This window comes from Musca domestica, unplaced genomic scaffold (genome assembly GCF_030504385.1).
Source record: "Musca domestica strain aabys unplaced genomic scaffold, Musca_domestica.polishedcontigs.V.1.1 171, whole genome shotgun sequence".
In the NCBI taxonomy this organism is placed as follows: Eukaryota; Metazoa; Arthropoda; class Insecta; order Diptera; family Muscidae; genus Musca; species Musca domestica.
In genome coordinates this window covers 147485-159827 of record NW_026712231.1, presented here as the reverse complement: position 1 = coordinate 159827, position 12343 = coordinate 147485, and positions in this window count along the sequence as shown.

Here is a 12343-nt window from a genome sequence, read left to right as displayed (position 1 = left end):
CCTTGAAAACAAAATTGAAGTAATTGAGAAAATATCTTTTACCCAGGATATCCTTGAGAAAATATTTTTTTAACCAGGAGATCCTTGATAAAATACTTTTTTTTAATCAAAGAAAATCCTGAGAAATAATTTTTAATCTAGGAATGCTAGTCTTTAAAAAAATTAGAATTTTTGAGAAAATATCTTTCAAGAATCCAGGATATCCTTGAGAAAATATTTTTTGTTTTTAAACCAGGAGATCCTTGAAAAAATATTTTAGTCTTAAAATCCTTTAAAAATATATATTTTTTTAAATTTTTGAAAAAATATGTTTTAAGAATCCAGGACATCCTTGAGGCAGTATTTTTTGTTTTTAAACCAGGAGATCCTTAAAAAAAATATTTTTATTGTTGCAAAATGGTCAGGCTTATCCCTTTATTGTTGTTTTTATAAAAACAACGTTTGTTTATTAGTGGAGAACGATGGTAATGTTTACCAGGGGGTAAGGCAGGGAATACCTAGGTTTCGGAAAGAGCCACCAATCCTCATCAGTTCCCTTGTTTTTTGTCTGGGATATTCTCCCCAGAAGTTATTTTAAAAATAACTTCTATGACAAAAAGCATTTTTACCCAAGTGACGAGATCGTAAGCTCAATAGAAGAGGAACCAAAGAATTAAATAAAACTAAAATTCTCTTGGAAAGTCTTCTAAATCTTACAACCGCACTTATAAACATTTTCATCTTTCTCCACTTGTTATGCTTTCGTTCAGCCTGAACGAAGTAGCATAACCATGTAAGTTGGTTTTGTCTGTTACAACACAAACCCCTTCGTCGACCGTGCCTTGTCTATAAATAGAACAGTGTGGCTTGTTTGTTCGGGATACCGTAGTATTTTGTTGTTGCAAAATGGTCAGGCTTATCCCTTTATTGTTGTTTTTATAAAAACAACGTTTGTTTATTAGTGGAGAACGATGGTAATGTTTACCAGGGGGTAAGGCAGGGAATACCTAGGTTTCGGAAAGAGCCACCAATCCTCATCAGTTCCCTTGTTTTTTGTCTGGGATATTCTCCCCAGAAGTTATTTTAAAAATAACTTCTATGACAAAAAGCATTTTTTACCCAAGTGACGAGATCGTAAGCTCAATAGAAGAGGAACCAAAGAATTAAATAAAACTAAAATTCTCTTGGAAAGTCTTCTAAATCTTACAACCGCACTTATAAACATTTTCATCTTTCTCCACTTGTTATGCTTTCGTTCAGCCTGAACGAAGTAGCATAACCATGTAAGTTGGTTTTGTCTGTTACAACACAAACCCCTTCGTCGACCGTGCCTTGTCTATAAATAGAACAGTGTGGCTTGTTTGTTCGGGATACCGTAGTATTTTGTTGTTGCAAAATGGTCAGGCTTATCCCTTTATTGTTGTTTTTATAAAAACAACGTTTGTTTATTAGTGGAGAACGATGGTAATGTTTACCAGGGGGTAAGGCAGGGAATACCTAGGTTTCGGAAAGAGCCACCAATCCTCATCAGTTCCCTTGTTTTTTGTCTGGGATATTCTCCCCAGAAGTTATTTTAAAAATAACTTCTATGACAAAAAGCATTTTTTACCCAAGTGACGAGATCGTAAGCTCAATAGAAGAGGAACCAAAGAATTAAATAAAACTAAAATTCTCTTGGAAAGTCTTCTAAATCTTACAACCGCACTTATAAACATTTTCATCTTTCTCCACTTGTTATGCTTTCGTTCAGCCTGAACGAAGTAGCATAACCATGTAAGTTGGTTTTGTCTGTTACAACACAAACCCCTTCGTCGACCGTGCCTTGTCTATAAATAGAACAGTGTGGCTTGTTTGTTCGGGATACCGTAGTATTTTGTTGTTGCAAAATGGTCAGGCTTATCCCTTTATTGTTGTTTTTATAAAAACAACGTTTGTTTATTAGTGGAGAACGATGGTAATGTTTACCAGGGGGTAAGGCAGGGAATACCTAGGTTTCGGAAAGAGCCACCAATCCTCATCAGTTCCCTTGTTTTTTGTCTGGGATATTCTCCCCAGAAGTTATTTTAAAAATAACTTCTATGACAAAAAGCATTTTTTACCCAAGTGACGAGATCGTAAGCTCAATAGAAGAGGAACCAAAGAATTAAATAAAACTAAAATTCTCTTGGAAAGTCTTCTAAATCTTACAACCGCACTTATAAACATTTTCATCTTTCTCCACTTGTTATGCTTTCGTTCAGCCTGAACGAAGTAGCATAACCATGTAAGTTGGTTTTGTCTGTTACAACACAAACCCCTTCGTCGACCGTGCCTTGTCTATAAATAGAACAGTGTGGCTTGTTGTTCGGGATACCGTAGTATTTTGTTGTTGCAAAATGGTCAGGCTTATCCCTTTATTGTTGTTTTTATAAAAACAACGTTTGTTTATTAGTGGAGAACGATGGTAATGTTTACCAGGGGGTAAGGCAGGGAATACCTAGGTTTCGGAAAGAGCCACCAATCCTCATCAGTTCCCTTGTTTTTTGTCTGGGATATTCTCCCCAGAAGTTATTTAAAATAACTTCTGACAAAAGCATTTTTTACCCAAGTGACGAGATCGTAGCTCAATAGAAGAGGAACCAAAGATTAAATAAAACTAAAATTCTCTTGGAAAGTCTTCTAAATCTTAAACCGCACTTAAAACATTTTCATCTTTCTCCACTTGTTATGCTTTGTCATAGAAGTTATTTTTAAATAACTTTGGGGAGAATATCCCAGACAAAAAACAAGGAAACTGATGAGGATTGGTGGCTCTTTCCGAAACCTAGTATTCCCTGCCTACCCCCTGGTAAACATTACCATCGTTCTCCACTAATAACAACGTTGTTTTTATAAAAACAACAATAAAGGGATAAGCCTGACCATTTTGCACAACAAAATACTACGGTATCCCGAACAAACAAGCCACACTGTTCTAAAAATTATTTTTTTGTAAATCAAGGACGGTTAGTCTTAAAATGCCAGGGTCTTAAAATCCTTGAAAGAATATACTTTAAAATTAGTGAGAAAATAACTTTTATGGATCCAGGACATTCTTGAGAAAATATTTTTCTTTAAACCCGGAAATCCTTGATCAAATATATATTTTTGTTATAAATCAAGGACAGCTATTCCTAAAAAAATCCAGAACTGCTAGTTTTAGAATTCTTAAAAAACTATTTTTATAAATTTTTGGAAAAATATATTTTAAGAATCCATAACATCCTGGAGGATTTTTTTTTTTTGTTTTTAAACCAGGAGATCCATGATTTTTTTGTAAATCAAGTACAGCTAGACTACAAAATCCCAGGACTATTATCTGAAAATCCTTGAAAATATTTTTTATTCTAGAACTGCTGGTCTCAAAATCCTTGAAAACAATATTTTTTAAATTAGAGAGAAATATGTTTTAATGATCCAGGACATCCTTGAGAAATTATTTTTCTTTAATACTGGAAGTCCTTGATAAAATATGGGTTTTAAACCAAGGATAGCTATTCTTAAAAACCCAGAAAGCTAGTCCTAAAATCCTTGAAAAAGAAATATTTTTTTTTTAAATTTTGAGAAAATATTTTTTCAAAAAATGCAAGACATCCTTGAGGAAATATTTTTTTGTTTTTAAACCAGGAGATCCTTAAAAGTTTTTTTTCGTAAATCAAGGACATCTGGTCTTAAAAATCCCAGGACTGTGTCTGAAATCATAAAATCGTTTGAATTTTTTTTTTAATTTTTAAGAAAATATTTGTTAAGAATACAGGTCATCCTTGAGAAAATATTTTTTTTTTAAACCTGGAGATCTTTGAAAAAAAAAAAATTATAAATCAAGGGCGGCTAGTCTTAAAAATGCCAGGACTGTCAGTTAGAAAATCCGGGAAAATATTTTTGTATCCAGGACTGCTAGTCTTAAAAATCCCAGGATAAAAAGTATTTTTTTAACTATTGAGAAAATATTAAGAATACAGGACATCCTAGAGAAAATATTTTTTTTTAAGGAGATCCTTGAAAAAAAATATATTTGTTTTTAATTTAGGACAGCTAGCTTCAAAAACCATTCTTGGTCCTTGAAAAAATGTTTCAAAAAAAAAAAAAGTCACCATTCACGATCTTGGAAAACGAAATATTAAAAAGAGTAATCTTTGGGAAAATGTCTTCTTTCGTTAATCAAAGAGAGCTAGTCTAAAAAATCCCGGGACTGTTAGTCTGAAAATCTTTAAAAAAAAACATTCTTTGATCTAGGACTGCTATTCTTTAAATCATTTAAAAAATAATAATTTTTTAAAATTTTTAAAAAAATATTTTTGTAAGAATCCAGAAATTCCTTCAGAATTTTCTTTTTTTGCTTGGATTTTAAACCAGAAGAACCTTGAAAAAAATATTTCTTCTTAAATTCACGACAGCTAGTTTTAAATATCTTTATTGGCCCTTGAAAAAATATTTTAAAACAATCCACCACAAACTTGTCCCCCCCTCTTTTGGTTACTTGGCTCTTTAAACATTTAAAACGCCGATACATGTTTCTTCTTTTTTCATTGGCTGTGTTTTTTCCATAATATTTTTTGTGTGTTTTTTTTTTTGTTTTGTTATCCGTTGATAGTTCCTTGTTGTTTTGTTGCTTGTCCAAGAAACCATTTTAACCAATTTTCTTTGGAACCACCCTAACCTCCACAAACAAAAACAAAAAAAAAATAATAATCATAGAGAATACCAAAATTAAAGTCTCTCTAACTTTCACACTCTCTTCTAGTCATAAATGTTGTTTTTAACTGATTGAAACAAAAAAATAATAATTAAAAAATAATTAATAAATAAAAACAAAAACTAAAATATAAACAATTTTTAGCTCTAGTTAATAATAGTATTTAATAGTATTTCAAACAACAAAAAAGAAGAAAAATAAAGTTAATATTCCATTACTTTTGTAAAATGACGCTCTCTCTGTAAATATCCACTTGAATGTATGTATTTATAAAAAAAACAAAAGAAAAAATGGTAATTAATATTTAATATATAGACGATTTTTTTTAAACATATATAATAATAACAACGTGTATTTGTAGCAATAATTTCCCCTTAAAACAAAAACAAAATAAATATCTCTTAATTAAATTTTAATATTATCTCAAAAGAGACAAATGAAATACTTCAACTCTCTCCCTCTCTCTCCCTAACTAGAATGGCAATGCCTTCGGGCATTGCCTTTGTAAATTTTGTGGTGAGCTGCGTTTGACGTCTCTTTTCTTGACAGTTTAAATTAAATGGAATTTTATCTTAAACTGGATGACTGTGATAGTGAAATGTACAGTTTATCAAATACAAAACAAATTTATTTAATGGATGCAAAATAAAAAACAAAACAAAAAATATATATACACGATATAAGTAAATTTTAAATTTAACATTAAAACATAATGAGAATAAAAATTCGATGAGAAAAAAGTTTTAATATTTAAATCAATCTAGTATTTAAGTATGTAATTTTAAGCAAAATTTGGAAATTTTCCATATTCATTTTAAAATTTAAAAATATCTGTACCGAAGAACATTGTTTATTGATTGTAATATTTATTTTTGTTTATTTTTTGTTTTGAAATTGAATTATTTATTACAATGTATTCACGAAAATATGACTCTTTCCAAGAAGAAAAAACCTAAAATATGATACAAATTATAATAAAATGAAAAACAATTTGATGTTAAATAAATAAAATGATATTACTTTGGAAATACAATTATTTAATGATAGCAAAAGTCGCCTTCAAGAGAAAAAGTCGAGTTAAAACGCTTAGACTTTTGCCTCCAACCAAAAAAAAAACAGACTTTTTAAAGTTTCGATTTAAAACTATTGTTTCCACACCGAAGCCAAAAAGATTTGATTTCGCTTCTAGATTTTTTAAGTGAAGTTATGCCAGCTGATGTTAGAGTCAGGAGACACGTGTATCGGCGTTTTGCAAAGTAGCAATCACTCTAGCTTCCGAACGAAGTGAAGTAGGTTGATAAAATTTTGCGCAAATGTGTATAACGTCTGCAGGACTTTTGGTATTGAAAATGGTTCATGTAGGTCCACGTTTTGGTATAGCTCCCATATAATGGTACCTCCCTATTTACGGTATTTTCATTTAAGTGACATTATTCACCGGAATTGTTTCAAATTTCGTATTTAGAGTTCGTAAGGGGAACTTCAGACTATGACAGAAAATTTTCCATGCATATCCAGGTCTTCGTACAGGCCTCATATATCAGAACCTCTATATATTCCGTATTTTGACGATTTTAGGTACAATATTCACAGAAATTTTTTGAAATTTCGTATTTGAAGTTCCTAATAAATACTACAGCCTGCGAGGGAAAATTGTCTATGCTGGTCCAGGTCTTCGTATGGCCCCCATATAATGGTACATCCCTATATTCGGTATTTTGATGATTTCAGCTACATTGTTCACCGGATTTTTTTCATGTTTCGTATTTGAATATTGTAAGTAGCCCAATGTCTTCGTACAGATCCCAATATAACTGCTATATTCCGTATTTTTAGGAACGGATTTCATTTTTTTTTTTTTTTTTGAAAATTACCAAATGGTGGAGAGTATTCAAAGATCGGCCCTACCGGACTTACTGTTTTTTACTTGTTTAAAGTTATTTATACCCTACAACACTATGTGTTTGGGGACCAAAAATTATATAACACCTAGAAATATTGGTCCAAGACATACGATGTTATATATGGATCTTCTTTCCTCGCCGAGCTGAGTCGATCTAGCTCTGTATATCTGTCCGTCCGTCTGTCATTCTGTTCATGTTAAATTGTAATGACGCTACATGTTGCGATTATTACCCGATACTCACGAAATTTTGCATGGAGATGGGGTTTAGGTCAGGAAAAATGTCCTGAACAGAAAAATGTCCTGATTCGACATTTATAGACCAATCGTCTTGGAATTTCGCGTGGGACTACCAATTCGAATAATACAGGATGAGATGAAAAATTTTTCATTTCTAAGCCCGACAGCTGGCCGAAAGTGGTGAACTGCCGAATTTGGTTTTCTCCGATGAGAAAACATTCGTTGTCCAGAAATTTGAAAGCGAACAAAATGATCGTGTTTACTTTCCAAAGAGGTCAGCTGAAAATGTGCACCTTCGGTTGGCCACTAGAATTCAAGGCAGAATAAATGCCGAATATTATCGCGAAAATATTCTGGAGGGTGTATTAAAGCCTTGGGCAAGCAAACATTTTTGCCGCAGACCTTGGACATTCCAACAGGCACCAACTCAGCACCATCGCACTCAGCACGCGCCACTCAAGAGTGAGGTTCCTCGCTTCATTTCAGCGCACAATGGCCACCAAAAACTCCGGATATTTTGGAAAAGCAAGGTTGGCACTAAAAAATGCTAAAGTGGCGATCACCTCAAGCAAGCGCTTCGCCGAGAATGGGCCGCAGAGCAACATTCGGGCAGCGTGTGACCGTTTCATTGGTAGTTTAAAGGCCATAATTCGTACCAAAGGTAGCAATTCGAACAAATCTAAACTTATTCTAAAAGATGCTATTTCCGACATTTTTTGCTTTCACTCAATAAAATTAAAAAAAAAATGTAAAAATTATGGCGTTTGACTTTGTTGCAGTTTTTTATCTCACTCTGTACTTTACTATTTGTGCGGGAGATCCCAGAATATAGAAATTTTCAATTTTTCAGTGGATAATGAAATTTTTAACTTTAATAAAGTATCGTGGAGTATCTCGAGAAAAAGTGAATCGATATTGGTCATTTTAAGGAAGATCTACGCCTGATCAAAATATTATATTGGGCTAAGTTTCAAGCAAATCGCCTTCTATGATTTTAGTGCTTCAGGATTTTTGAATTTCTTTTAATTTTTTAACAGTTTTGTAATCATAACCCGTAAAATTGGTAAGCACTTTCCTATTAAGAATTAGTGGAATACTAGCATATATCTGAAGAGCTGTTTCAACAAGTCGCCTAAAAGTATGCAGCACACATAATAATTTCCATATATTGTTATACAGTTACAAAAAAGGCTTTACTACTCAAATCCTTCTTAATTATAGCTTGATTTTTAAATATAGAACTTTTTTCTCATTGACAAATAATATGTCTTTTAGATTTTAACATTGTTGTAAAATATAAACATTATATCCCCCTTCTTTCTGCCTCACCCCTTATTCCTTTCCACATCCACACACACCAGAAAACAATGATCTACATTGGCATCAGTTACATTTTAAATAGAAATCGAAAAATTTTCTCAAAATATATCTCAATGTAATTTGAATGTTTACAAATGTAATGTAATTTAATGAAATAAAAAAAAAAACAAAGATACAAATCTAAATAAATTTATATAATAAATGTATGTAATTATTAAGGATTTTTTTTTTTTTTTCAAACAAAAAAATCTAATATTAGTTATAAGAATTCATGTAATATATTTTTAATCTTGTCTGTGTGTAAAATACAAATGAAAAAAATTAAGAAGAGAAACCCTCCTCCCCCCAAAACCAAGGAAAATAAAAAAACACATAAACCAATGAAAAAAAACTCGATTTTTAGATTAGTTAAGTCTTTAACAAAAATAATAAAGAAAAAACAAAAAAACAATAAAAAAATAACATTTTTGGGAAGATCTAAATTTAAATGTTTTATTGTGGAGGGAAGGAGTTTGAAAGGAATATTTTGTGACTTTGGATACGAAAATGGTTACAATTTCGCTGGAAGGGAGTTTTTTACTATAATTTGGAAAAAATAGCAAACAGATCTCTTTATTGATTTACTTCAGAATATTTTCAATAGTATTCGTCATTTATTCCGATTAATATGAGCGGAGAGCGACCATCGGCTGTTATGGCGGTCTACACCATCTCCATGGCCGGCGCTTGAGTTCTGGTGGCTAAACGAATGGGCACATTTTCAGCTGACATCTTTGGCAAGTAAACACCATCATTTTCTTTGTTTACAAACTGCTGGAAAACGAATGTTTTCTCATCGGAGAAAACCAAATTCGGCAGTTCACCACATTCGGCCAAGCGAAGCAACTCTTTAGCTGTTTTGAGTCTATTTTCCTTCTATTGCGGTGTAAGTTCTTGCACTTTTTGGAATTTCAATGGCTTTACCCTGAGCTCATTTTTCAATAATTGCCGAATGGAATTAAAAAGTATATTTTTTTGCATAGTGTAATCTCTATATTCATTATTATTTTTTATTTTGTTTCATTTATTTTTTTTTTTTTCAAAACATAAAATCGCTTTTTATCATCAAATGCTGTGTGTCGTCTTAAATAAGCGATTAGCTTTATTAATTAACCAAGTCATTCATGTTTTCTTATTGCGCTAATTTTTTATCATCAAACTTGTTCCGCATAAGAAGAGCAATCAACGTTGCTTATTTTTCTAAAATATTTCGTATTTGATCGTTATGCGTATGTATGGTATTTTTTCAGTAGCTTATTCAAATCGAAATTAGTTTGAAATGTCACATCAACATAAAGTAAATGATTAGTTTATGCGATTTTCGATTGAAATTTATTTTATATGGTTCCAAAAAATTAAAATAAAATTGTAAATAAAATTTTATTATGGAAGGAAAGGTGCGACAAAATTATTATTATATTATAATAGTACAAAAAATCCTGTTTATGAACGTTGAACTAAAAATATAAAACGCATACCGGTGTTTTGAAAATTCACATCATGAAGTTATGTGAATAGATGAGGGAACATCCCCTCACCACAATTCCACACTTTTGAAAATTTTCGCCTCCGCAGCCGTAATATGTACTCTGTAACAACAATACTTGGGGAAATATATCAAATACATCTCAGAAATATCTTTGCTAAATTTTATCGAGATCGGTTCGGATTTGGATATAACTCCCATATATAACTTCGCTCGATTTATTTTTTATTGTGCACCAAACTTTTAATTTTTGCCCAAATGGTACTTACGACCGAATTGAGTCTAGAAGCTAGTATGTCAAATTTGGTGAAGATCGCCTTAGTTTTAGCTATAGCTCCCATATATATTGTTCATCCGATTTGTTATATTTGTTACCCACAGCCGTAATATGCACTCCGTAACAACGATATTCAGGGAAATATATCAAATACAGCTCAGAAATATCTTTGCCAAATTTTATCGAGATCGGTTCAGAATTGGATATAGCTCCCATATATATCAAATGGGCAATACAAGTCCGAATTTTAAAGATACAAATGCTTTGGCATATTTAGTCCTTTCAACTTTAAATTATAATCATAGCGTGTGTGATTGAATTCTCCCATAAAAACTTTTAATTGTTATGTGGAGCTCTACTAAATTAGCGATGTGGTGTAGGGTATCATAAAGTCGGCCCCGCCCGACTTTAAGACTTTCTTTACTGGTTTATATTTAGGATACTTTTATCGTAGAAGACCTTCAACACGTCTCTCATTCAAAGAAATTCCTAAAACTGTTCTTCTAGATATAGAAGACTTCCTATATACGGAAAATCTTCTATACATGGACTACCCTTAACTGGTCTTCCCCGCTACACAAAGAAGGTCCTTAGCAGGACTTCTGTACATTGGAAGAGCGTGTCTTTTCAAAGTCTTCCATGCAGATGAGACTTTCTGCAGATCGTCTTTACATGAGAGGCTTTCTATAGGTCCCTTCCAGGTATAGAAGGCTTCTTATGCAGGGAAAATCTTCTACACATAGACTACCCTCAACATGTCCTCCCCGCTACACAAAAAGGTCTTTACCAGGACTTCTGTACATAGGAAGAGTGTGTCCTTTTAAAGACTTCCATTCCTTTATACAAGAGGCTTTCTATAGGCCCCTTCCAGGTATAGAAGGCTTCCTATGCAGGGAACATCTTCTATAATCGTCTATACATAGACCACCCTCAACAGATCCTCCCAACTGCACAAAGAAGAATCTCAACAGGACTTATTTATATAGGAAGAGCATGTCTTCTCAAAGTCTTCGATACAGAGGAGACTTACTACAGGTCGTCTTTATATAAGAGGCTTTCTATAGGTCCCTTCCAGGTATAGAAGGCTTCCTATGCGGGAAAAAATCTCCTATAATTTTCTATATATAGACTACCCTCAACAGGTCCTACCAACTGCACAAAGAAGATCCTTAACAGGACTTCTGTACATAGGAAGGGCGTGTCTTTTCAAAGTCTTCCATGCTGAGGAGACTATCTACAGTTCGTCTTGACATAAGAGATTTTCTAAAGGCCCCTTATGAATAGAAGGCTTTTGTAGGTTTTCTATATGCAATTTTCCGATTTTTCTATAAAAAAAATTAAAAAAAAAAACAAGTAAAAAAGCTATATGTTCGGCCGGGCCGAACTTTGAATACCCTCAACCATTTGGAACGAATTTGGCAAATCTCAAAAATCATAAAATCCGTTAAAAATTCTATTTAAACCTTAAAATTACCGAATGTAGCTATTATATTAGGGTCTATACGACGACATGAACCTGCGTAGGTAACATTTGTCATAAGCCATTACAATATTCAAATGCGAAACTTAAAAAAAAATCGGTTATAATGTTGATAAAATCAAAATACCGAATATCGGGAGGTACCGTATATGGGGGCTATACGAAGACCTACATGGTCTATTTACGAACTTAACCTGCCTACTAGCAAAATAAACTTGTGTGCAAAATTTTAGCCTCCTATCTCAATTCGTTCGAAGGATAGCGTGATTACAACAGACAGACAGATGGACAGACATCGCTAAATCGACTTAGAATTTTACGCTGGGGCCTGACATGAGTGAGCGGAATGACAAAGTTAATATACCCTCCATAGAATGGTGAAGGGTATAAAAATATAAAAATTATGGCGTTTGACTTTGTTTTAGTTTTTTTAGTTGAAGGCTTCCTATGCGGGGAAAATCTTCTTACATAGACTACCCTCAACAGGTTGTCCCCCCAACACAAAGAAAGCCCTTAACAGAACGTCTATACATAGGAAGAGCATGTCTTCACAAGGTCTTCGATACAGTGGAGACTTACTACACGTCGTCTTTACATAAGAGGTTTTCTGAAGGTTCCTTATTAATAGAAGGCCTCTGTAGGTTTCTACACAGGCAATTTATCCCCTTCTTCTTTGAAAAAATTTTGTTAAAAAAATCTCAACTTTTGAATCTGTCGTCATTTTTTTTTTTTTTTGAGAACTTCAAAGGTGTGAATATAATAGGGCTTACTCTACTCTGAAGACCTTCTCAAAGTCACACACACACACATAGACGCCTTTTGAAAATGTCTTCTGCATAGAGAAGGCTTTCTTCTCGACATCTCCCTATCGTCGTCATCTCTCATCTCTATCGTCAATTAATCCC